The following is a 24029-nucleotide window of genomic DNA, read 5'->3' on the forward strand; positions in this document are numbered from 1 at the left end:
TTTGAGTAGAATTTTTACTAGAATATTGTCTTGGTGTTGTTTGCAATACTGGTTGAAGAGTTGTCTTAACGAACAATGTGATTCGAAATTAATCAAGGAATGTTTATGTTGAACAATCATTGTGGTAGTAATTAGGTCACACAAGGAAGTGTGAGTGTGGGGGTGGAAAGTGGGGGCTTGGCTCAGGTTGCCAATGCCTATGAGATGGGTGGTCCCGATTGGTCGGGAACTCTCTGTCCCCATAGTGCTTATTTCGATATTAGTAATACTCATTGGCCCTAGAGCGGTGAAATCTCGAGAGTACGTGCTTCTGAAACATGGGGAAAAAGGCACTCGGGGTTTTTCTCCTCTTGGAAGGTGGGTCTTAGGATCACTAGATAGTTTAAGTACGCTTCCCCTGCGAGGTGGAGCTAGATCTCCTTGCTAGTAGGCTCGAACTCGATTCACTTTGTGATGAGAGATCGTCCGCTAGTTGAACCCTGAACCACTTTTTTTGCTTCCATTATAGATCTAGTGGCCACTAGGTTCACCATCAGATCCGCTGTTTGATACGGTGGGGTGGGGATCTCACATTGCCTTTTCCATTGGGAGTAGAGCTTGCAAAAGTACACAAGAAAATTTGTGTCTGCACCAAAGAAAAATGAGCACCTTGGAATGTGTGAATCATGGATACTCTCAACAACTGTAGAAGAGGCTACAATTAACGCAAGGCATACCAAAGATTGGTGGTTGATTTATGTTCCAAAAGAGAACTTAGATGGACTTCAACAATGGTTTAAATGGTGGGAACAACGAATTGAGCATTGGGGAAACATCAACAAGAATGTGAGTTTATATTTTATTTCTTTGTGATCCAAGAAAAACCATATTCAATTACTCAGCTACAATTTTGTGGATAGGCTAATAAAAGTCCATGGGAGCAGGCTCAAATTCCAAGTATAAACTTGTCTGAGAGAATTCATGCTAGTTGGTTGGCTGCTGAAGGGGGAATAAGAAAGATTTCATTATATGATGCGTGTGTTAGCGATGTCTTAAAATCGTATATAAAATGTGCAAAGCGTTTGGGGTTCTTGACAGGTCGTTATATAGGCACAGGTCCCACACTTAGATCTATGCTCTTAAGAGTCGAGAGACAACAAACTCCAAGTCCAGCTGTCATTGCGAGGGTGGTGCAAGGAGCTGTCGTAGGCACCCCAATGTATGAAGAGCCCACACTGCATGGTGACAAGGAAACCGTGCAACAAAATAAGAGAGAGACAAGAAAAGCTATTAGTTCTCATCGTCCATAATATGTAATGGAGTCAAAACAAAGCAAAGTTCGTGGTTGTCCACATCATATCATATTTGAAACCCTGGAGTCAAGCAATAGTGAAGAAGAAGAGATTGAAAAAGACTACATGCCTAAAAATCAACATTTGACATGCAACACAGAGCAGTCAATCTATGTAGAGGAACATGATGTTCCACGTGAACAATGGGCCTTGCACAGAATGCCCATGCATTGTAATAGGAAGTTTTTTGGTGTTGTAGGTAGGAAAAATTGTGGTAACACTCTTGAAAGCCATGGTACAGGTTTGGTCGTGCCATGCTTTTGTTAGAAAAGATGCTACAAAGACAAAACCATAGAGCAATGGCTATGGTTTTGCAATCATGATGTGGAGCACACAAAGTCAGTTAAAAATCAGGTGAAGGAGGTACCAATAGCCCCTATGATCTGGCCCATTGCAAGGGGGACAAAAGTCTCAAGAGAAGAGCTCGCTAGTCTTACAATGGCAGGTTTTCAAGTGGCTGGTATTAGCACACCAAAGTACAAGGAAAATAGGGTTTCTTCATTATGTGGAGAAGGAGGTTCAAGTAGTAGGCGTCAAAACTGGAGGCATGGTATTTCAAAAGAAGCACAAAAAAGGGTTGAAGCAACTACAGTGATGGATGGAACCTTCTTGGAGGAAGTCTCTATAATTCAAAAGAAACATGTTGTGTTTCGTATACTTACTGAAAGCTGTTATGATGTTCATGTCAAAGGCGAGCCAAGCTATACATGTCCAGATTTCTAGAAACGGGTGATACCTCAAAAGTCATTCATTGCTTGTAAGCACATGTATTATGTGTATAATGTGCATGTCTTGGGTCTGCAACCTAAGGAGCACATGGTAATACATCAACCCACGCTGACTGCGATGGATGTTGCCTTCATACTTATTCAACCTCGTATTTCAATCCCCGTGCTATGAACCCTTTACTTTCTACATCAAAAATAGGCAACTCCATTTTGCCCCTCCCTCTATTTAGTGAAGTAGTAGGCTCTCAGGTTTTTGATCACACACCATTGGCATGGTAATGTTTATTTTGTTTAATGATGCAACAACTTATGTGTGACACTTATTGTGTTGATAATCCGTTGTTCTTTTGTGTATAAACTTACCGGGTGGTTTTGGACATTGTTTAGAACATGTATATTTGCTCTAGAAAACAACTCTAAAAAGCACAAAAAATTTGTACATTGTTTATACAGCATGAAAATAAAAGCTCGTTAAAAAAATGCACTCAAGGAGGGGACCTGATGCATGAAAATCACAAAAATCTATGTATTTATTTTGTACATAGCTATGGTTTTGACACATTTGGATCTTGGAAATAAGGAGAGGTAGAAAAAAGCCCTATGAAAAGGAAAAAAATTAAAAAATCACTGGATGCTGATTCTACCCTGATGGTCACTACGTGACGGTCATTACAGGTGAAGAGTATATATCAATAGTGAAAGAGAGGAGAATATTATGCATTATTGACTTGGATTCAACAAACTGTTATTAAATTCAAGCATAATTCACTTGTGGACACAAGTCTTTCACATGGAGTCAACAGAGGACCACGTCCTGGAAGACTTTTGGAAGGGAAAGGACGGAAATATATTTTTGTGGGATTTTTCTCTATTTTTTTCATTCCGCATTGGAAACAAATTTCAACAGCAAAGTTGTAGGCGTTGAGCTAATATTTTTGCCCCTATTTTTTATGATTTTTGGAGCTACAATTAAGGAGATATGGCCAAAATGGTGGAGCCTATCTGTCCAAATCCACACACATAATTTTTTATATGTTTCTCTCCATTATTGCTGGATTTTCTCTTATTTTATCAAGATTCTCTCAAATATTATAAGGAAGCTTTTGGACTTAATCTATGGAAGGTGGCACGGAGACAAAGCTCGCCATGATGAAGGCGATTAGAAGGAAATTTGTCAATAAGCAGGGCACACGGAGCTCTCTCATTGGGAGAATGCCTCTAACTTTGTCTACTTTGTAATAACTCCTTTTGCTCATAATCTCTTCCCTAATCGCTCTCTTGGTCTATAAAAGCAGGCCTTCTCTTTTGTAAACACACACACACACACTACCCCATATGCACACTATGCTATACCCACACACCTACACATACACACGCTTGTGCTACATGCTAGTAGCATGAACCCTAATCACATAATCACAACACCATCACCATCACTATGCACAAAATGAGTACCATGTCTCCACACACTTGTAATGAAGGATTGAAGTCACGATTGCAAGAAGAAGAATGATGGCTACACTCATGATATTCCTCACCATCAACTCCCATCCCTTCATTATGCATCCTACGGTCTTGTCCCTTCTCATCTTCTTGCCCTATGCTACCTATTGTATTCATATTTTGCAAGCAATCAACACACTCTATCTTGGTACCATACCTTGTGTCGTGTGGTGGGATATACTTCATTGTGAGTATGGATTATGCTTGTTTCTTTCCATTTTGCTTATGTTCAGGTGTGCAGATTTTCCACCATACTCTCTCTCTCTCTCTCTCTCATATTCATATCATCTTGCTACTTGCATCTTAAGGTGTGCGGATTTGCCACCTCTGGTATGAGAAGTGAGCATACTTGCATGTTTTCCTTACCTCATTATCTTCCTTATTACATGCACAAGTAGCAAGTGCATTCTCACTCACTCACCATTCCTCTCATCTTGGTTTCCGACCACCCCATCCCAAACTTGGGCGTGGATCTTGAAATTGTTTTCCATGGCATGTTTGATTGTGTATATGTATGCATCCTAGACACATATCTTGCTAGGTGGTGCCCCTATTTTGTACCTCCCATGATGAGGCCATTGTGCATAGTCTTGGTGTAGAGGCCACCGGGTCTATTTTGCGCTTCCACCTCTCATTTGGTGCCTCCACGGAGGATGGATTTGCAAAGACCTTTAGTCAAAAAATAGTAGTGATGCATGCCATCAATCATGGACAAGTGGCTACAAGATTTTTCAAATTGGAGAATTGAAGAAGAGGAGACTATAGAAGCACTCAAGGCCTTCATCAAAGTGCTACTTCCAGGTTGTAACGTCATCAATATCCAAGAGGTAATCTCTCCATCTTGCATTGCTCGTGCTAATCGCAAATCAAGATCATGAAGAGGGAGGGCTATGAAATGTTCTCACTATCAATCAAAGCATTTTGTCAATGAGTGCCGACAGAGGAGGTGAAGAAATAACGGTGAGTTTTGCTTTTGAGAACCGCATCTGTCAGATTTTGTGTAGCACCAAGTGTTTTCTCTCCAATGGTCAAAGAAGAGCTGTCAACTTCATCAACGAGGAAGTCCAGGCCATGAAGCCTAAAGCATTTGGTGGAAGCAAGTGGGCCTACACTTTCTCTAGGCCTAGAGAGATCAAGTGAAGTATGACCACCCAAGGGTTGTTGCCACATGCAGAACAAAAAGTCGACTCTTCTCGCCCAGTCTGTTTTAAACCTAATATGGAGGATTATGTGGAGTTTAGCAAGAGGTGGAGGATTGTGGTGAAGGTGTCACCTTTTCAACACTTAAGGTATGCAATTCTAGTGGTCAAAGACTTGCCCTACACCCAACATGGATAATAACAATAGGCCAGAAGTCTTTCCTTTCCATTTCTTTCAACACATGCATGTAGACGTGTACATTGATGGGAAGATATTCTACAAGCAAAAGATTTTTTTCCTATTCGAAGCAAAGATGCATGGAAAAGTCCTTAGATCCCCATGTCCCATCATCTTGACCATTCTTGATTACTACCACTCTTTTGATGTAAGCATCTTTATTCTATTCTAGCCTTGTGCTCTTCTTAGCTCTTGCTCCAGCTTTCCACCCATGTATAAACCTTTATGAATCACTAAGTCATTCCCAAAAAAAAAAAAATGTAATTGTCTGCTCATTGATTTACTTCCATGGCAAGTGTCTCTTCCCCCACATTCAGTGGCAAGAAGGGAGAAGACATCACCACCAATTTATGGGTTAACTTTGACATTGCTTACATGGTTGGTACACTGCTTTGTCCCAAGCTACCAAGGATGCATGGGAATTACTACGTGATGCCTTTGTGAAGAGGTTTATTGGAGGCACAACCTTAGAAAAGTTATGACAGCTGCTAACATAGTTAAACCAGGGAGATATGCTAGAGTATGCCACTTACAAATCCAAGTTTGTGGATTTGTGGGAGCGATGGGCTGCCTTGCTGGAGGAAGGTGAAGGAGCACCGAATTTCCTAAAGAAGGACCGTTTCATTGATGGAGTGTGGTCACCGCTAATAGAGAAGGTGAAGGGGAGATTCACTGCAACGTATGAGTTGGCAGTGGAAGTAGCCTGCCTTAAAGACAAGAAGTTACACATGCAAGCAAGAGCCAATGATTCAAAGGAATCAATCTCTGTTTGACTAACCCCAATAACTGCAACAGTTGCTCAGAGAACCCAACCATAAGAGATATCAGAAGAGCAGCAAGATGTGTTGAGTCGCATCACTACTCAGCTAGAGAATCTATCTGTGCATTTGGTGCAGCAAGGACATGCACACAACCGCAATCAAGATCAAGGGAGAGGACAACAAAGGAAAAACCAAGAATACCATTGCTATAATTACGGGGAAGATGGCCATGGCATGTATTACTGCACACACCCAAGGAGGTAGAGTTTCAATAGAGGAGCTAGACAATACCATATTTCACCATTGAGAACAAGACCACCACCACATATCCTCATTCCACCTTTACCACTACCACTAGTCAGTAACCAAGTAGCGAGTGTCATCAGTCTTGAAGGTAAGGAAAAGGTGAAAGTGGAGAAACCCATCAAAGAAGTGGCAAGAGGTAAGAACAAGGTAGAAGAGGTAAACACCATGGGATGTAATCACTCTATACATGAGGAAGCTTTGAAAAATGAAGAAAAGATGAAGGCCAAGGGAGAGTTAATCAAGGGGAAGTCTATACCACGACAAAAAAGACTAATGCACTCTCTACTAGCAATTGTACTACAACATCAAAGGAGGAAGAATCTACCACAATGAATGATAGTGACAACTCTCTTAAAATCATGGGTCTCATTCTTACTAATTACAACAGGGTGGATCCACCATATATAAAATTGCAAGAAGGAAGCATGAAGTCTTTCGAACTACACCAATCAAAGGAAGAAATTGCAAACCAAACTCAAATGGTTGTTGTCAAGGAGTGGGACTTTAGAGTCCACCCTAAGGAGATTCTTAAGTAAGTGGATGTAGTGGCAACCTATTGGCAATCTAGGTTTGGCAACCTAGATGTAGTGATTGTGTTTGATCATATTGTGCTATATGCATTTAAAAAAACCTTTAAAGAAACATTAGAACAAGGGATGGTCATAAGAGTTACACAAAATGGATCCCAATGTGAGAAAGATGGTAGTATGGTCTTGCATGCATATAATTGAGATGAAGTGTTTTTCAACATGTGGAATGCAACCTATCTTTTGTATACGCTATGCACTTTGGTATAGTGTGTATCAAGCTTGTCTTTAAGCTACAACGTTTGTTGCTTATTACCAATATCGAAGAAGGCAATGTTCAATTTTGATAGCACTCGAGAGGATACTGACTCTTTTACTAGCTTCACCAATGGTGGTAAGCTAGGTGTTGAAGAAAATTGGGACTTTCCACATCAACAAGGAAGCCATAGATGGAGAACTCTTGGTATACTCTCAGGAATCATGATCCTAAGTTTTCTCTTGGAAGGAGCCAAGATAGTCATTTATAATTTCACTTATGGTGGTTACAAATCTTACCCTTTTTGGCAGAAGGTAGAAAGTTCTATTGTTAGGAAATTGCAGGTGACAATCCTAAGGCTTTACATAAGATCTTGGTGGACATTGGCACAAAATTTTTGGAAGCTGTAGGCTTCCCATTTACTCAAAGGAAGTTTGCACATGGAGTCAAGAGGGGACCACCTGGAAGACTTTTGGAAGGGAAAAGACGGACACATATTTTTGTGAGATTTTTCTCTATTTTTCTCATTTCAAAATGGAAAACGTTTTCTGCAGTAAAGTTGTAGGCATTGAAATGTATTTATGTCCCTATTTTGTTTAAAAAATTTGGAGCTACAATTAGGAGATATGGCCACAATGGTGGAGCCTATTTGTCCACATGAGAAGAAGTCATGATTATCCAACTCCACCGACATAATTATTGATATGTTTCTCTCTATTATTGCTGGATTTTCTCTAATTTTATCAAGATTCTCTCAAATATTATAAGAAAGCTTTTGGATGCAAGCTATGGAAGGTAGCATGGAGACAAAGCTCGCCATGATGAAGGCGATTAGGAGAAAATTGGTCAATAAGCAGGGCACACGGAGCTCTCTCATTAGGGGAATGCCTCTAACTGAGGTTACTTTGTAATAACTACTTTTTCTCATAATCTATCCCCTGATCACTCTCTTGGTCTATAAAATTACATATGCACACTATCCCATACCCACACACCTACACAAACACACCCTTGTGCTACATGCTAGTAGCATGAACCCTAAGATTTCAGAGAATCACAACACCATCACCATGCACAAAATGAGCACCATGTCTCCACACACTTGTAAAATGAAGGATTGAAGGCACAATTTCAAGAAGAAGAATGATGGCTACACTCACGATATTCCTTGCCATCAACTCCCATCCCTTCATTGTGCATCCTATGGTCTTGTCTCCTTCTCATCTTCTTGCTTTATGCTACCTATTGTATTCATCTTTTACAAGCAATCAACACACTCCATCTTGCTTCCATACCTTGTGTCGTTTGGGATATACTTCATTGTGAGTATGGATTATGCTTGTTTCTTTCCATTTTGCTTATGTTGAGGTGTGCGGATTTGCCACCATACACACACTCTCTCTCTCCCTCTCGTATCCCTATCATCTTGCTACTTGCATATTAAGGTGTTTTGATTTGCCACCTCTGGTATGAGAAGTGAGCATACTTGCATGTTTCCCTTACATCATTAGCTTCCTTAGTACATGCACAAGTAGCAAGCCCATCCTCACTCACTCACCATTCCTCTCATCTTGTTTTCCAACCACCCCATCCCACACTTGGGTGTGGATCTTGAAATGGTATTCCATGGCATGTTTGATTCATCCTAGCCGCATATCTTTCTAGCTAGTGCTCCTATTGCGTACCTCCCATGATGAGGCCATCATGCATAGTCTTGGTGTAGAGGCCATCGTGTCTTTTTTGCACTTCCACCTCTCAGTATAAATACTTCATCCTCATGAGCACAACATCTAAGAATATTGTCCTTCCCTAACTTGTAGAGAGTTCTTCCAATTAGAGAATAAGGTTCACATTCCTTTAATAATTTTTGATCTATATCCTTACAAAGCTCTTTGGGTGGAATAACTAAAAAATTCACAATCTTCTCACTCCATTCAGGCATGGTCTCGACTAGGAATAGAAAAGTATCAAGAAATTCATCATCAATTCGAGTAGGGCCTTCACCATCGGGTATGCAAGACAAATGATCCACCATGACATATCTTTTACCAGGTCTCACCACAATGGTAAAATCAAACTCAAGAAGAATTAACAACCATCATGTAATTCTTCTTGTGGAACAAGGTTAATTTACTAGATACAACAATGATTGATAATCCACATAGAAAAAAAAATTTGGCAAGAAGGTAGTAGAAAAATTTCTTCACTGCATAATAGCTGAACCTTCCCACTCTGTAGTGGTGTAGTTTCTTTCATCATCATTTAATTGACGACTTGCAAAGCTAATGGCGTAGTCCAATTTATGTTCTCCTGGTTGAGCTAGAACACACCCAATAGCAAAGTTTGATGCATCAATATGCACATGGAATATTACATTCCAATCGGGCACTCGTAGGATGGGAGTGCTTGTCGAGGCCTTTTTTAATGAATCATAAGCATGGTCACACTCCGCAATCCAGTGGAACTCAATAAGAAGCTTGTATAATGGGCGAGCTATCTCAACAAAGTTTAAAATAAACCACTGGTAATAACCAACATGGCCCATGAACCTTTGAACTCCTTTATAGTTTGTAGGTGGTGGGAAATTGGAAATGGATTTAATTTTGCTCTCATCTGTGGAAATCCCATTTTTGGACATTATATGCCCTAAAATGACTATGTGTTTAATCCAAAATTTACATTTGAAAGGGTTTAATGAGATGCAATACAATCTGCACTTTTCAAAAACTTTTCATAAACAAGATAGATGTTCTTTCCAAGAGGAATAAACACAAAGGGTATCTAAGAAAGCTTCACAAAACTCCCTCATATATTCCCTAAAAGTAGTGTTTATCAATCTTTGGAAGGTAGCAGGGGCATTGGTTAAGTCAAAACCCAAAACAAAAAATGCAAACACTCCAAATTCGGTTATAAAAGCCATTTTAGCTTGGTCCTCTAATGCAATTGTGATTTGATTGTAGCTAGAGTACTCATCTAAAAAGCTATAAGATTCCTTCCCTACAACTATTTCAAGCACATGTTCCAAATATGGTAAGGGTAATGGTCTCTCCTCGTGGTGACATTGACCTTCTTGAGATCCACGCACACTTTGAGTTTCACATTCTTTTTTGGCACAATAACTATTGGAGACACCCATTCTGAGTGCTCAATAGGGTATATGAATCCGCATTTGACAAGCTTTTGAATCTCTTCTTGAACAAGCATACTTAGGATTCATTGGGTAGGGTCATTGTTGGACTAGTTTAGTGATGCTATTCATGGGAATTGTGTGTTGCACCATGGAAGGTGCAACACCTTTCATATCATGATGTATCCAAGAAAATATATCCTTGAGTTCCTTGATAAATTCCTTTACATATTCCTCAGTCTGTGTGGGAAATGAAAATAGGTTTGGACTCCTTATCTGGGTCTGCTAATTCTATTTCCTTAACTATTGTGGGACCATGATAGACTCCATTACTTCCATAAATAGGTGTTCTCTGGGCCTTTTTATACACAACCTTATGCTCCTCCGTGGTGTAACATTTGAAATGATCAGGTATAGGATGTAAATATGTGGGGTCTTGTTGCTCTGTGGACTGTGATTTCTCTTCCGCCTCTTTTTGTTGTTGAGCTAACTCTCAATTTTATCATCTCCTTACAGTACAAATCAACTTTGGCTTCTTTGTAGCTTGTTTTTGTGTGATGTCAATGGGTTGTGGAATATACCACATGACGCTTTGAAGGTATTCACCCCAATTATCTACCAAATTTCGATGAACATCACATGCCCCATATAATTAAGCCATTCTATGGTAGATTTCTTTTCATGTATCCTTGCACGTACATTTGCTACATATCGTCGCCTCTTATATCTCTTACTCCTCTTGTCTAATCTTTTATTATGGCTGATCTTGAGTGAATAGTCACTAGATGAATCGCTACTCGTGTCTTCTCCTCTCCCGGATAGATTGTCATCTAGGGTACCACTGGTCCTTGAATGGTTTGTCCCTACATTTGCACCAAGATTTAACTCAGATTTTTTGTTTTTGGAGTCAACTTCAATTGATGATTCTGACTCCAAATTGTGTGGGTAATAATCTTTTGAAATGCTACTAATTTCAATGTCAGCCAAGCCTTCATCTAGTAGGTCATCAGAAGCTATATGCATTGCTTCTATCATATTTAAAGGTACAAGTGGTGGCATTTCATCCCCCTCAGGTGTTACCCAGGTGGCCCCCTTTTTCCCCAAGTGTCTATGGTTGATGCTAGGTGGACCGAATCCACATTGTCACACTCAATCATCCCAGGTAGAACATCCATATAATGGGAGTCCTCCCCAACATCAGTGTCCTTTTTACACGTGTAACAATACTGCAATGGGGCCGAGTGACTTGTGGTGTCAGATCTATGATCAATTATAAATTTCTTTCCTAGAGGATGTGCTCGACAAGTTACAAGATCAACTCAAATGACAGAGTCTTGGAACTATAGACATGGTTTTTAAACCAGTCATGCACCATTTTTGATGCCCTCATGAAAGAACGTCCTAAGATCATCTCAAATGACATAGTGTGCTTGGAAAAATCCATAACAATGAAGGTATGCCTTATTTTGTGTCCAAAAACCTTGATCTTGAGATCTTCGAGCATCCCAATAGGTTTAACAATAGTCTTTTTCCATGCAATAGTAACAATCTTCTCTGGTATGGTTTTTCCATTTTCTCTCAATTTCGCACCACTTAAGCTCCCTCGGATCAACATTTACAAGAGGAGATAACCTCTTGACCATTTCACTAATAAATGTTTCTTAATCGGTAGGTGCTTCTGGTTTTGCAATGGACTCACTCATCCATGAATCACTGTGCTGAGAGGACGTGTCATCCTCTTGAATATTACAATCCTTTTCTTTGTATTTCTCACAATTATCCACCAAATAAAGAGCGTCTTTGATCAATTCATTTAGCATAAAGCTCCTTATCATATGCAAATCCTTGTGAAGACCCGCATGTATCATTCCCTGGATAAAGATCAGCATTAATCATTCTTGCGTAGGTAGTTCCGCTCTCAGGCAGAACTTGATATATCTTTTGAGTCGTAATGCCGGTTTGTGTACTAATTCATCCTCTTTTTGTTTGAATCTGTGAATTTGCAAAACCGTATTGTGAGCTATGCCTCTCAAAATCTCGTCTTTCCACTAAATCAAACCATGTAGCTACATCATCTTCAAGAGTCAGTCCAAATTCCACAAACTGTGTTGCAAAATTTGAAACTTTCTCTGCTCTAATTACTCTTTTGAAGGCTGCTATGTGATCTCTCGGATCTTTATCTCCGGCATATTTCCTATTTACCCCTTTTTGAATATGGGATGGTCTAACTCATCGATTGTCTCCCAATCCTTCTCTTGCTGCATGCCTCCTACTATGGCTAGGTTCTTCTTTGAAGGGATTAGTTGTTATGTTGTAAATTGGTCCTTTAGCCAGATTCACTTGAGGAGGCATGTCTGCCATCTCTGTGATCATTTCCTCTCTCGTTATCGCTCTAGAAGGGAATCCAGGTGGCTCCCTTTTTGGAATTCTCATGTTTGGTGGAGATATTTGTGGTCCTTCATTGACCAACTCTCCACCTATGTCTAATGCAGTGTGTGGTTTTGTGCTTTCTACAGCTCTGTATTCTCATCCATACTTGTCAACAACTATAGATTTCCATTGGTAGCCGACTCCGTATGTATAGACATATAAGAGCTTGTAATCCGTCAGCTCTTCTGGGTAAGGCTATGTGTACCTATAAAGATTGACCTCTCTGTCGTCAATGTATCTATATAGTCCTATACTCTCGTGATTTGTTATCCAAAATCTCTCAACAAGATTGGTCTTTATCAACTGCAAGTTTGGAAGAACCATTATGGGCGGATGCTCCTCTATAATTGGGATCTCGAAGCTTGTATAAACTAAGATTGACTCTAAAGAGAACATAATTTCTAGGCTTAAGAGCACTATGTTCAAGTGCTTTGGTTAGGAAAAAATCAAAACTATGTCTAAAACCACGATGTCTTCTCAAAATTCTCACTTTTGGACACCCCTAAGTTGTGAATGCATTTCTGATGCCTTGAACGACGTTTTTCGGGCGCTGACCAATAATGAATGACCCTATAGGGGTCTTTGATTGTTGTTCAAGGTTTACACAGAAAGTCATAGAGGTACTCTGGAGCTTCATTTTGATAAAAGAATGTTTTTGAATTCCATACCAGAAGCTCAAGTTATGGCCAAAATTAATTGTTTTTTTTTTAGACTCGATCTATGCCTGGAGACTTTATACGCATATAATGTCTCCTAACTTAGGTTTGCTCCAAACTTAAATTGTAGACTCCCCTTGATGTCTTCTACCTTATGTGTTGACTAAAGGGACCTTGCACGTCGACACCGTGTGCAAGCATAAGGGTTGGAAGCACACAACCTGTGCAAAAACAAGCTCTACAATAGACAACATGTCACTCTCCTCCCGTGTCGTTGTCGTTGAGGGAATCTTGCACATGCCAAGAGGAAGATGCCATTGCTACTGCCCCTCCTCCTCGCTGCCGTAGTAATCGCCATTGCTCAATTGCCTATGTCCTCTCTCTCTCTCTCTCTCTCTCTCTCTCTCTCTCTCTCTCTCTCTCTCTCTCTCTCTCTCTCTCTCTCTCTCTCTCTCTCTCTCTCTCTCTCTCTCTCTCACACACACACACACACACACACACACACACACACACATGCTCACAGACAAAAAAACCCAAGAGGATAAGGAAAGGACAAAGCTTAGTACCTTCTAAATGAAGAAAATCCAAGCTTACAATCCTTATCTATGGGTCTATCCCTTTCACATATGGGCATCCATATTTGGCCAGACAGCACTAAATAAGTCTATTGTGCTTCTCATCTGCGATCACTAACCCTTGACCATAAACCTATGGGATTGACAAGCCCGACCCATGACTAAAAATATGAAAAAACAATAATAATGGCATGGGCTGACATTGGAACATACTTTTCCTAGGTTCTAGGCCTTATTTCCCCCTTGTAGATGCAAAGGTGCATAGCATCCACCCCCCTCTAAACCCGCACATCCTCTAACATGTGCAACCTCTTTCTACCTTGTGGCATCAACTATCCTTTCTCATCCCACGATTTCCTTCAGGATCATGTAGGAAACTCAAAACTTTGTCTACATTGAGCATAAGAATCTGATCAACAAAGAATTACCTAAATCATAGCTCCCATAGAATCCTTAGAAGCTTTGGAACCCTAAGAACCCTACAATCAAATTCTAGAACTTTGAGAACCCTTATAGCCTTGTGAACCCTGATAACCGTGAGAAGTACTTTGAAGCTTACTACACCCTTCAAAACCTCCTAGTTCATAGGGAAAACCGTAGACTTTATAGATTCCCCTTTCCAAAAACCCTACCCAGGTATAGTTCCAAACCATTCCTTTGTATGGCATATCTGGAATACCATATCCCTTACTCAAGTTCTTCTCTTCAAAATTGCAGTCCTTTCCATCAATTGCACATATCCTCATACCCTTTTGATACAACACATAAATCAAGCTATGCTTCACATGATTCAAGTTATCCAAGTTCTTCTCTCCTAGCCAAGAATTCTTAGCAATAATGTCTTCTTCACTAGATTGTACATGTATGTCATAACCCTACATTCTACAAAGAAGAGTACAAATATCGTCACGTTTTTCAACAGATCTTTGCATGTATCATCTTTGAGACTACACAAAATAGATCCTCATATAAAAATGAATCACACAAATGCACTAAATCCACTTTTTCATAGTATATGTCACATTCTACTTTGTAGTGCTATGTATACCTTTGAAAGGTGACATTTATCTCCCTTTCCAAGTCATCCTCAGAGATATGCTTCCAATCACTTTGACATGACAGATCAGACACCTGCTTACACCCCATATCCTAAACCCCTCTATTTTTGGAGCATGAAGATTCATAACTCAAAATCTTTTGCAGAATTACGACACCCTATTGATACTCATGCTCATGTGGATTGGAAATGATGTTTGATTCAGACACCCCCTATTAATCACCCCCTCTTCTAGTATCTCAATTGCATCCACTAGTAATTGCTCTCGAACAATCCAATCATCTGGATTACATCTTTGTTTTTTATTTTCATCCTGAGCTTTTGATGCATCTTTGATTTTGTCTGCTTCATCAAGTATAACCATGTTCCCCGATTCCTATTGTTTACTCCATGTCATCATCCTTTCCTACTCTAAGTCAATATAATCATAAAATTCTCGTATAAAATCATTTGCAAAATCATCCCAATTGCTGTCATCCTCCCTTGCAAGTTAATGAATTTTGAACCCACTACTTTTTCAATTATTGTAACCATGCATTCTTAAGAAACACCTTGAGCTTTCATTTCTACTTTATAACATCTAACATGCCCTTGAAAGAAATTGCACTCTTTAAACACTATTTCTAATGCCCTTTTCACTACATCTTCCATCTTTGATTGGTTTTTCGCTCGTAATCTCCTTGCTACTGAAGGAAAGCAATAAAATCATCTAGTATCCATAATTCTTTTAGATCGGCCAATTTTTCTTTTGCTTGTATTCTGGCTACTTTGCCTTGAGTTCACCAAGATGTCTAGTGTAGAAGAATCTTATCAAGAAGTTGTGCCACTTTTAGCCAGCAACCTCTGCATATATGAGCTAGGGAGAGAAATAGACTAAAATTCACATACTAGAAAAGTACTCTGCACTTTAAATCCCCTAATAAAACATTATTCATTTATTGAATAAAATACATCTAAAAATATGTTGTCTTACTTTTATCGTGGAAGTTTTAATTCCTGCCTTGCTCAAGTTGATCACTTGATTCAGGATTTTTTGTGTAAACCTTTGATACTCTTGGCACTTGAGACACGATTCTTGATTGTCCTATCAAACTTTTGCAACCTCTAGACTCTTTATATATGCCAGTTAATCTCTGTTCAATGAGCCCTTGCTTCTCAAATCTCCCTTGCTTATGCTTCTTGTCAAGACGTCGGCTTATGATTCTTGACCTTGCACTTGCTTCTCACCTTGGAACTTTCTTTTGAATCCTTGGACTTGCCTTTGCACGGGAACTCACCCTTGAATTGCTTGAACTCTTGAACTTCCTCGAAGCCTTGTTTTTTTCCCTGGAACTCACCCTTGAAGCTCTTGAACTCTAGTATCTCATCCTCAAAGGAGTCAAAGTCAAAGCTCTTCCTTGGAGCCTTTCTTTTTTCCCTTAAGCTCACCCTTGAAGCTCTTGAACTCTAATATATTTTCCTTGAAGCTCTTCCTTAAAGCTTTTCTTTTTTGAGATTTTTCCCCTCCAGCTCACCCTTGAAGGTCTTGAACTCTCGTAGGGTAGAGGGGCCAGTAGCGAGACGGCTGCCAATAATAACACACGACACCCCCTGGAAGAAGCACAGTGGCATGTGGGTTGTTGGCTTAGGCAAGCTGATGTGGGATCATGCCATTCGTTGAAACCTTGGTTCAAACCCGGATTGAATGCATCCTTGTTTTGGCGCCTCGTCGTCTCAAATGTCTCGATGATCGGTTTTTGCATTGAATGTCGTGCCAACCTATCCCAAATGTTTTGCGCAAGGGTAGCTTTGGAACCACCTATGTCATCTGAAAGCACTACGCAATGCGCATCTTTTGTGCCCCTTGCAACCCGAAATTGGCTATGGAGTGAGGAAATCTGTTGTGCGCAAGTTAAATGTACCCTTACTGGCCCCTCTACCCTATCACATCCTCGAAGCCCTTTCTTGAAGCTCACCCTTGAACCTTTTGCTTTTGAAGCTCAAACCCTTGAATGTGTGCTCCTCCCGTAGAGGAATGCCCTACGTGACTCCCTTTTAGAGCTCAATCCTTTTGCCTTTAATAGCATCATCCCAAGATATTTTAACTTCTTACAGGAGTCCCCCTTGATGATGTGGTGGTGCATCTTTGACTTGATAAAAAATGAGCATATCTCATTTCATTGCCCACGCAATCCAGGTTATGTATTTCCCATGATGAGCATCGCAAGCTTCCCTTCTTCTCATGCTTGTTGCATGCACTATTTATGACAAGGCAATGATAGGAGCAATGGGGCATGGACCTAGGCTAAGCATGGAAGTTAAAGATCTCTACACCAAGGGTTATATAGAGAGAGGTTGGGTGGAGGAGAGCATTCCTTAGTTCCCATTGGTCTTTCACTGGTATCAAAGCTTAGGGCTCTCTCGCTCTCTCTCTCTCTCTCTCTCTCTCTCTCTCTCCTTGAGGAAGGAAGAACGGGATAGAAGAGCGGCCTCGGCAAAATGCATGAATGCATGAAAAGAGAAGAGAAAGCATGGAGTTTGGGCTTGCATGTGCCATGTGACTGCACCTTTGATGGAGTGATGAAAATGATTAACTGGTGCTAATTGATCGGCGCTAAATTTTGAGTATTGTTCGAGTTGCATCTTTAACTTATGCTTAATTCTCATGCATGCAACCAAATTTGCATGACATCAAAATCACAACATGCAACTTGGTTCTTGCGTAATTAAGCTTGCATGGCTCGCGTTTTTCTTGGAGAAATCGTGGGAAAAAGACGAGCGTATATAGGGTTCTCCATCGGTCTTCTTTTCCATTGACATTGTTGTAGATGCAATTACTAATTTTTCTTTTCCCCCTTTCATATTCCTTAATTTGGGCTCCCGAAGACAAAGGCCTTGGACACACAAGGGGGGATCCCCATGCTTGCTAGAAGGGAAACATAAATTGATCTCCGGCTTGCAAGGTTGAAAATCCCCCCGAGGGCTTAGAGCGTGGAGATCTTCAAAAGCATTCCGCCTGCTAAATTTTTTACTTTTTGTAGAAAAGTTACAAAGCAAAAATGGTGAACTTGATGACATTGAGCATCAATCCGGGGCATCGATTTGGCTCTCTATTGTGTGCAACACAAGTGTTTTACCATTTGGGAGCTACAACCTCGGGCTAGGAAAAATTATCATGTTCCTAAGGGTGCATGTTCAACAGAGGAAAGCATCTCGCATCAAACTTTCTGTTTTTGAGGTTCAGTTAAGGAGGGAAATTTGGGGAAAAAGGTATGTTTTTCATCATACTATCATCACATTTCGGGAGATCGATGATGTTCAACCAGGGGTAATACAATGAGGCATGCTTTAGCAACTAGCATGGTCTAGATCAGGGCACATTTGTTCTTGGCATGGAAACAAAGGCCCATAAAACATCTATTTTTTTAATGCATGCAAAGCATATTATCACATACAAGACATAAGCAATTATCAATGCAAGTCACGGGCTACGGTAGCCACTTGACTTCAGTGCACAGTTGGTAAGAAAGCTAAATTTGGCAATATTTTTAATATACGTGCTTTCCAAACTCTCCAAGCATGACAACCATACATGGATTTGATGATGCAAAGTAGTATTTTGAAGTTTCTTATGATTGATTGGGGCCACTAAATAGATAAGGGGTTATTTCAATATTGATGCTAATGGCCTATCAAGGCTTTTTGTTAGGTTCTTTTGCAAGCCACTCAAAATGACACAAAGTTGATGTTCTTGGGAGGGCCGGCAATGCACTGCCAAGTAGTATGGTTCATTTAAGAATCTCAAAATTTTTTGGTGTTGATTATCCATTGCAATCAATGAGGCCATCTCCACAGCATTTGCGAAGATGGTATGCATAATTTTTGCAATTTCATACTTGATTTGTTATGATTATGCACCTGTTGGTTGTTATAATGGAGCATGGATCAATTAGATTTCAAGGTGATCTTGTGATAGTTGAGCAAGGCTCAACAATAGAGCATAAATAGATGATAAGGTTCTTTTTACCTAGGGTACTAGGTACATTGCAAGTTTTGCATACTCATTGCCATTTTGGGTGTACATTAGTTTGCTTTTGGTACAAGTCTCATGGGTTGGCCCTTGTTTCCTCATGCATGGCGTGTGAATGTTTGCTGACCAATCAAAAAAACCTTGAGCACATTAGCTTGATTGAATTTTGTTCTTCAAATATCACTGTCTAAAGCAAGGATTCCTCTTTTATGATTATGGCATAGTACCTTCCAGTGCTAGAATATGCTATCAGTATATCAATTTATTTATTTTTTTGTGGGGGCCGAGGGGCTTTGCAATTGTTCCAATGAATGCCGACATGAACCAAGCCAAGCGGCTTACAAGCTACTTAGAACAAGTTCTTGGTATATTAGAATTCACGGCTATGCACTGGATTCAAAGTATGATACTTCAACAACCATGACTACGAGCTAGTTCTACAAAATTCCTAAACTTGAATTGGGGGTCTTTAGTAGGGATTTTAAGCCTTGTTACTATTTCAAGCTTTTGGATTTTGAGATAACTGGCACACTACATGCACCAAGTTTGGAACATCTCAATGTTTTATGTGTTTTAAACCTTTAGCATCATGCCTTTGCAAAGCAAGGTTCTTTGAATGCCATAACCAAAACAAAGGCTTCTATCCCATTCCAATGCATTGCTTATTGCATTAGGACGTATGACAAGGCAACATGGTTGGAGGAGTCAATGGCAATTAAACCTGGTATATTTTCTTGTTCTCTTTGCAATGACTACATCAGTGGGCTTTCTATATATATCATTGGTTCTATGCACAAGGTGCATGCACTATAGATAATGATTTTATTATGTAGTAGATACGAATGGCCTGGCTATCTAGCAATCATTTCTGAAGGAGTACGAGCGGAAGTGTGACGCGAGAGAGAGTGCGAGAAGAAGAGCTCGACGATATGGTGAACTCACTCTACTGTAATGTGTAGAGCATAGTGAGTTCTTATTAGGTTTTTACAAAAGAATATGTGTACATACCTGGCGGCCCGCCCACTTACCTGGGCGACCACATTGGGCTTTATACCCCAACAACCTACCACTTAAAGTCCAATGTGGTACTTTAAGTGTGAGAGAAGCTACTATACAAGCTAATATACAAGAGATGTAGAGAAGTGATGTACTACCCTACACCTAACTGCTTGCGAAAATGCGCAAAGCTCTCTGAGGGAAGTCCTTTTGTAAGTAGATCAGTAGGATTTTCTGTGGTGTGAACTTTGACAAGCTAAAGTTGCTTATCCTCGAGCATTTCCCTGATGAAATGATACTTCACATCCACATGCTTTGTCTTTGAGTGATAAACTGGATTGCGAGCCAATTGTATAGCACTTTGACTATCAAAATATAACACAGGCATCTCTTCTTTGATTCCCAAGCCTGTTACTAGTCGATTAAGCCAAATTGATTCTTTGCATGCCTCTGATGCTGCAACATATTCAGCCTCTGTAGTAGACTGAGTAACACAATCTTGTAATCTAGAACGCCATGATAGTGCTCCACCAGCCAATGTAAAGACATACCCTGACGTAGACCTTCGGTTGTCTAAGTCACGTGCATAATCTGAGTCTGTAAAACCCTTTACACTTAGCTCCTGACTCCCATAGCATATACGCATACTCTTTGTAGCTTTCAAGTATCTCAATATTCCTTTCACTGCCTCCCAATGTTTCTTGCCTGGGTTTGACATGTATCGACTTACTACTCCCACTGCAAATGCAATGTCTGGGCGAGTAGCAATCATTGCATACATCAAACTACCCACTGCAGACGCATATGGAATCTTATCCATTTCAGCCTGTTCTTCCTCAGACACAGGACAATCTTGTTTGCTAAGTTTCACATATGGTGGCAATGGAACACTCAGTGCCTTTCCCTTCTCCATATTGAAACGTTGCAAAACCTTGTCAATATACTCTATTTGAGATAACCAAATCAACTTCTTTGATCTGTCTCTCTCAATGCGCATACCAAGTATATGACTTGCCTCACCCATGTCTTTCATGTCAAACGATTTTGCCATCTTTGACTTCAAAGCTGAAATTTCTTCCAAGTGCTTGCCAGCAATCAACATGTCATCCACATACAAAATAAGGATCAGCCAATTGCCATCCTTAGCCTTCTTTGTATATAGACAGTGATCGAACTCACTACGTTTGTAGCCTTGAGAAAGCATAAACTTGTGGAATTTATGGTACCATGCCCTCGGTGATTATTTTAAGCCATAAAGACTCTTTAACAACTGGCATACACAATCTTCCTTGCCTTTCTCAACAAACCCTTCTGGCTGCTGCATGTAAATTTCCACATCTAAATCACCATGCAAGAACGTTGTCTTGACATCCATTTGGTGCAACACCAAATCTAATATGGCAACCAATGCAAGAAAGCATCTCAATGTAGTCATCTTGACCACCGGAGAGAAGACTTCATCAAAGTCAATGCCTTGTTCTTGCTTAAAGCCCTTGGCAACAAGCCTTGCTTTGTACTTTGGCTGACTATCATGAGAGGTGATCTTATACATGTAAACCCATTTACAGGGTAGAGCCTTTTTGCCCCGTGGTAATTTAACTAGCTTCCATGTCTGGTTTTTATGCAGAGCTGTCATCTCTGACTACATGGCCAATTGCCAATTCCCGAAGTCCTTCATTTGCACTGCTTCCTTGTAACATGAAGGCTCATTGCAATCAGTCAACATGACATAGTTCATAGATGGAACAAACCTATTAGGAGGTCGCGTGACACGTCCAGATCTACGCACAATAGGTGGCTCAGGCTCAGCCACAACCTGTGGTTCCACTCTATCCTGTCCTTGCTCCACTTGAGCCCTGACATTTTGTCTTGCACGTGCAGGTCCATCTTCTTGGAAGACAACTCTTCTAATCTCCTTAACCCTCTCTGGTTTAGAATGTTATTTGGATTCATTAAAGTGAACATCATTGCTGCGGACAACCTTTCTGGATTCGGGATCCCAAAGTCTGTACCCCATCTCACTAGAATTACCATAGCCTAGAAAGATGCACTTTCTACTCTTTGGCTCAAGTTTGTTCCTAAATTCCTTTGCAACGTGAGTATATACCTCACAGCCAAAGACTCTGAGATGCTTGTATGAGGGCACCTTGCCTGACCATACCATCTCTGGCACTGAATCCTTCTGCAAAACCTTGCTAGGAGATCTATTTACAAGATGAACAGCTGTTGATACAGATTCAGCCCAAAACCCATTTGGCAGCTGTGCATTAGACAACATACTTCTGACCTTCTCTTGTATGGTCCTATTCATCCTCTCAGCAACACCATTTTGAGGAGTATTGTAAGGAGCAGTAAGTTCACGTTTTATACCTTTTGACTCACAAAAGTCCTGAAAGGCCTTTGAAACATACTCTCCACCATTGTCAGTGCGTAAGCATTTAAGCTTCTTGCCACTCTGATTCTCCACAAGTGTCACAAACGTTTTGAAAACACTAAACGCTTCATCCTTGTGCTTGAGAAAGTAAACCCATACTTTCCTCGAGTAATCATCTATAAATGTCATAAAGTAAGAAGCTCCCCCTAGAGATAGGTTAGGCATAGGTCCACACAAATCACTATGAACAAGTGCCAACTGTGTATCTCTTCTACTGCTTCTATGCTTATGTGGCTGCTGTGTTTGCTTACCATACAGACAATGTTCACAGAATTCAAAATCATTAAATGAAAAGCCAGGCAAATAACCAGAACGAGACAAGATTTCCATTCCCTTCTTGGACATATGTCCTAACCGGCTATGCCACAAAGAAATGTTCGGCTGCTCGGTTACATTGATTACATTTTTAGAGACATTTGATACATAAATCATGTAAAGTCCTCCAGACTTTACTCCATGTGCTACTGTCATAGAACCCTTGGATATCTTCCACATGTTCTATCCAAAAGTGGTGACGTAGCCAGCATCATCAAGTAAACCTGTGATGATCAAGCTCTTTGTAATTGCGGGAACATGTCTCACATTCTTCAGCGTGAAAGAAGAGCCATTCTGAAACTTCAATTGAACATCTCCAACACCTAAGATCTCACATGTCTGCCCATTGCCTAGCCGAACATGATCTTTAGTGGTCACATAAGAAGTAAACCACTCCTTGTTTGGAGACACATGAAGTGATGCCCCTGAGTCTATAATCCAGTCACTCAGTGCATTTCCATCAGATTCTGTAAGAAGAGCTGAGTCCATTGTATTCTTCAAGAAGTAGATGTCTCCTGACACTAGACTGTCATCCTCTGCAACAGTGTTTGTCACATTTATTTCTTGAATCTTCACTGAGGACTTGTTCTTCTCACCATGGTCTTCAGCTTTCTCTTTGCCTTTTTCTGCTTTCCATTCTCTGCAGTCTCTTTTCATGTGACCCTTCTTGCCACAATGGTAGCATTCTATGTCACTCTTGCCTTTAGCACTGCGGGACTTGCTACGAGACTGATTCCTCTTTCCACCTTTGTACTTTTCTTTGGTCCTTCCCCTGACAACTAAGGCTGTTCCTTTGCCTTTGTCCATTGTCTTTCTATTGGTTTCTTCAATAAGCAGACCTCCTTCTACACCTGCTATGTTCAAACCATGTGGAGGTGAAGAATTACTCAAAGCTGTGCGAAAAGTGTCCCAACTTTCCGGCAATGTGATCAACAGGAACATAGCTCTAACAGGTTCATCAAACTTGACACCTTGAGCTGACAACTGACTATAGATTGTGTTGAATTCATTCAGATGATTGGACATAGGTGTCTCTTCTTTCATCTTCAAATCAACAAGCTTCTTAAGCCAGTATACCTGTGAAGCTGCACTCTGCTTCTCATAAAGATCACTCAGCTTTAACCATGCTTGATAAGCCGACATCTCGTCTGCTACATTGAAGTAAACGCTTTCTGCCAAAGTCAGCATAATGGTAGAAAGTGCCAATTCATCCATTTCGCTCCATTAATCTTCGTCCATATCTTCTGGTTTTATCCCTTTGAGCTTTATAGGTTTTATCTGCTTCTTTTGTACCAACACGTGCCAAATTTGCTTCTTCCACAATGGGAAATTGGTTCCATCCAGCTTCTTGATATTGTAAAGAGCAGTGTCCTGTGATCCAGCCATAGCTACGCTTCACAGTGGTTTACTTTCCTTGGAAAAATTCGGCAGAGTTTCCCCTGTAAACTGACCTCTGAACCAATATCAACCTGTCAAATGAACCAAGAAAGCTTCAGATTCTGCATAAATTTCGGCAAAACAGCTCAAAAACACTGTCTCTCTGACACTGTAAGCTGCGGGTAAACCTGTCCTGCACCTGTACTATCTCTGACTGTCCTGTCACTGTCTTGTAAGCATAGACTGCGACAATGCCTCAACGGC

The sequence above is a fragment of the Adiantum capillus-veneris genome, chromosome 28 (assembly GCF_014529385.1).
Source record: "Adiantum capillus-veneris isolate H3 chromosome 28, ASM1452938v2, whole genome shotgun sequence".
NCBI classification, from domain to species: domain Eukaryota; kingdom Viridiplantae; phylum Streptophyta; class Polypodiopsida; order Polypodiales; family Pteridaceae; genus Adiantum; species Adiantum capillus-veneris.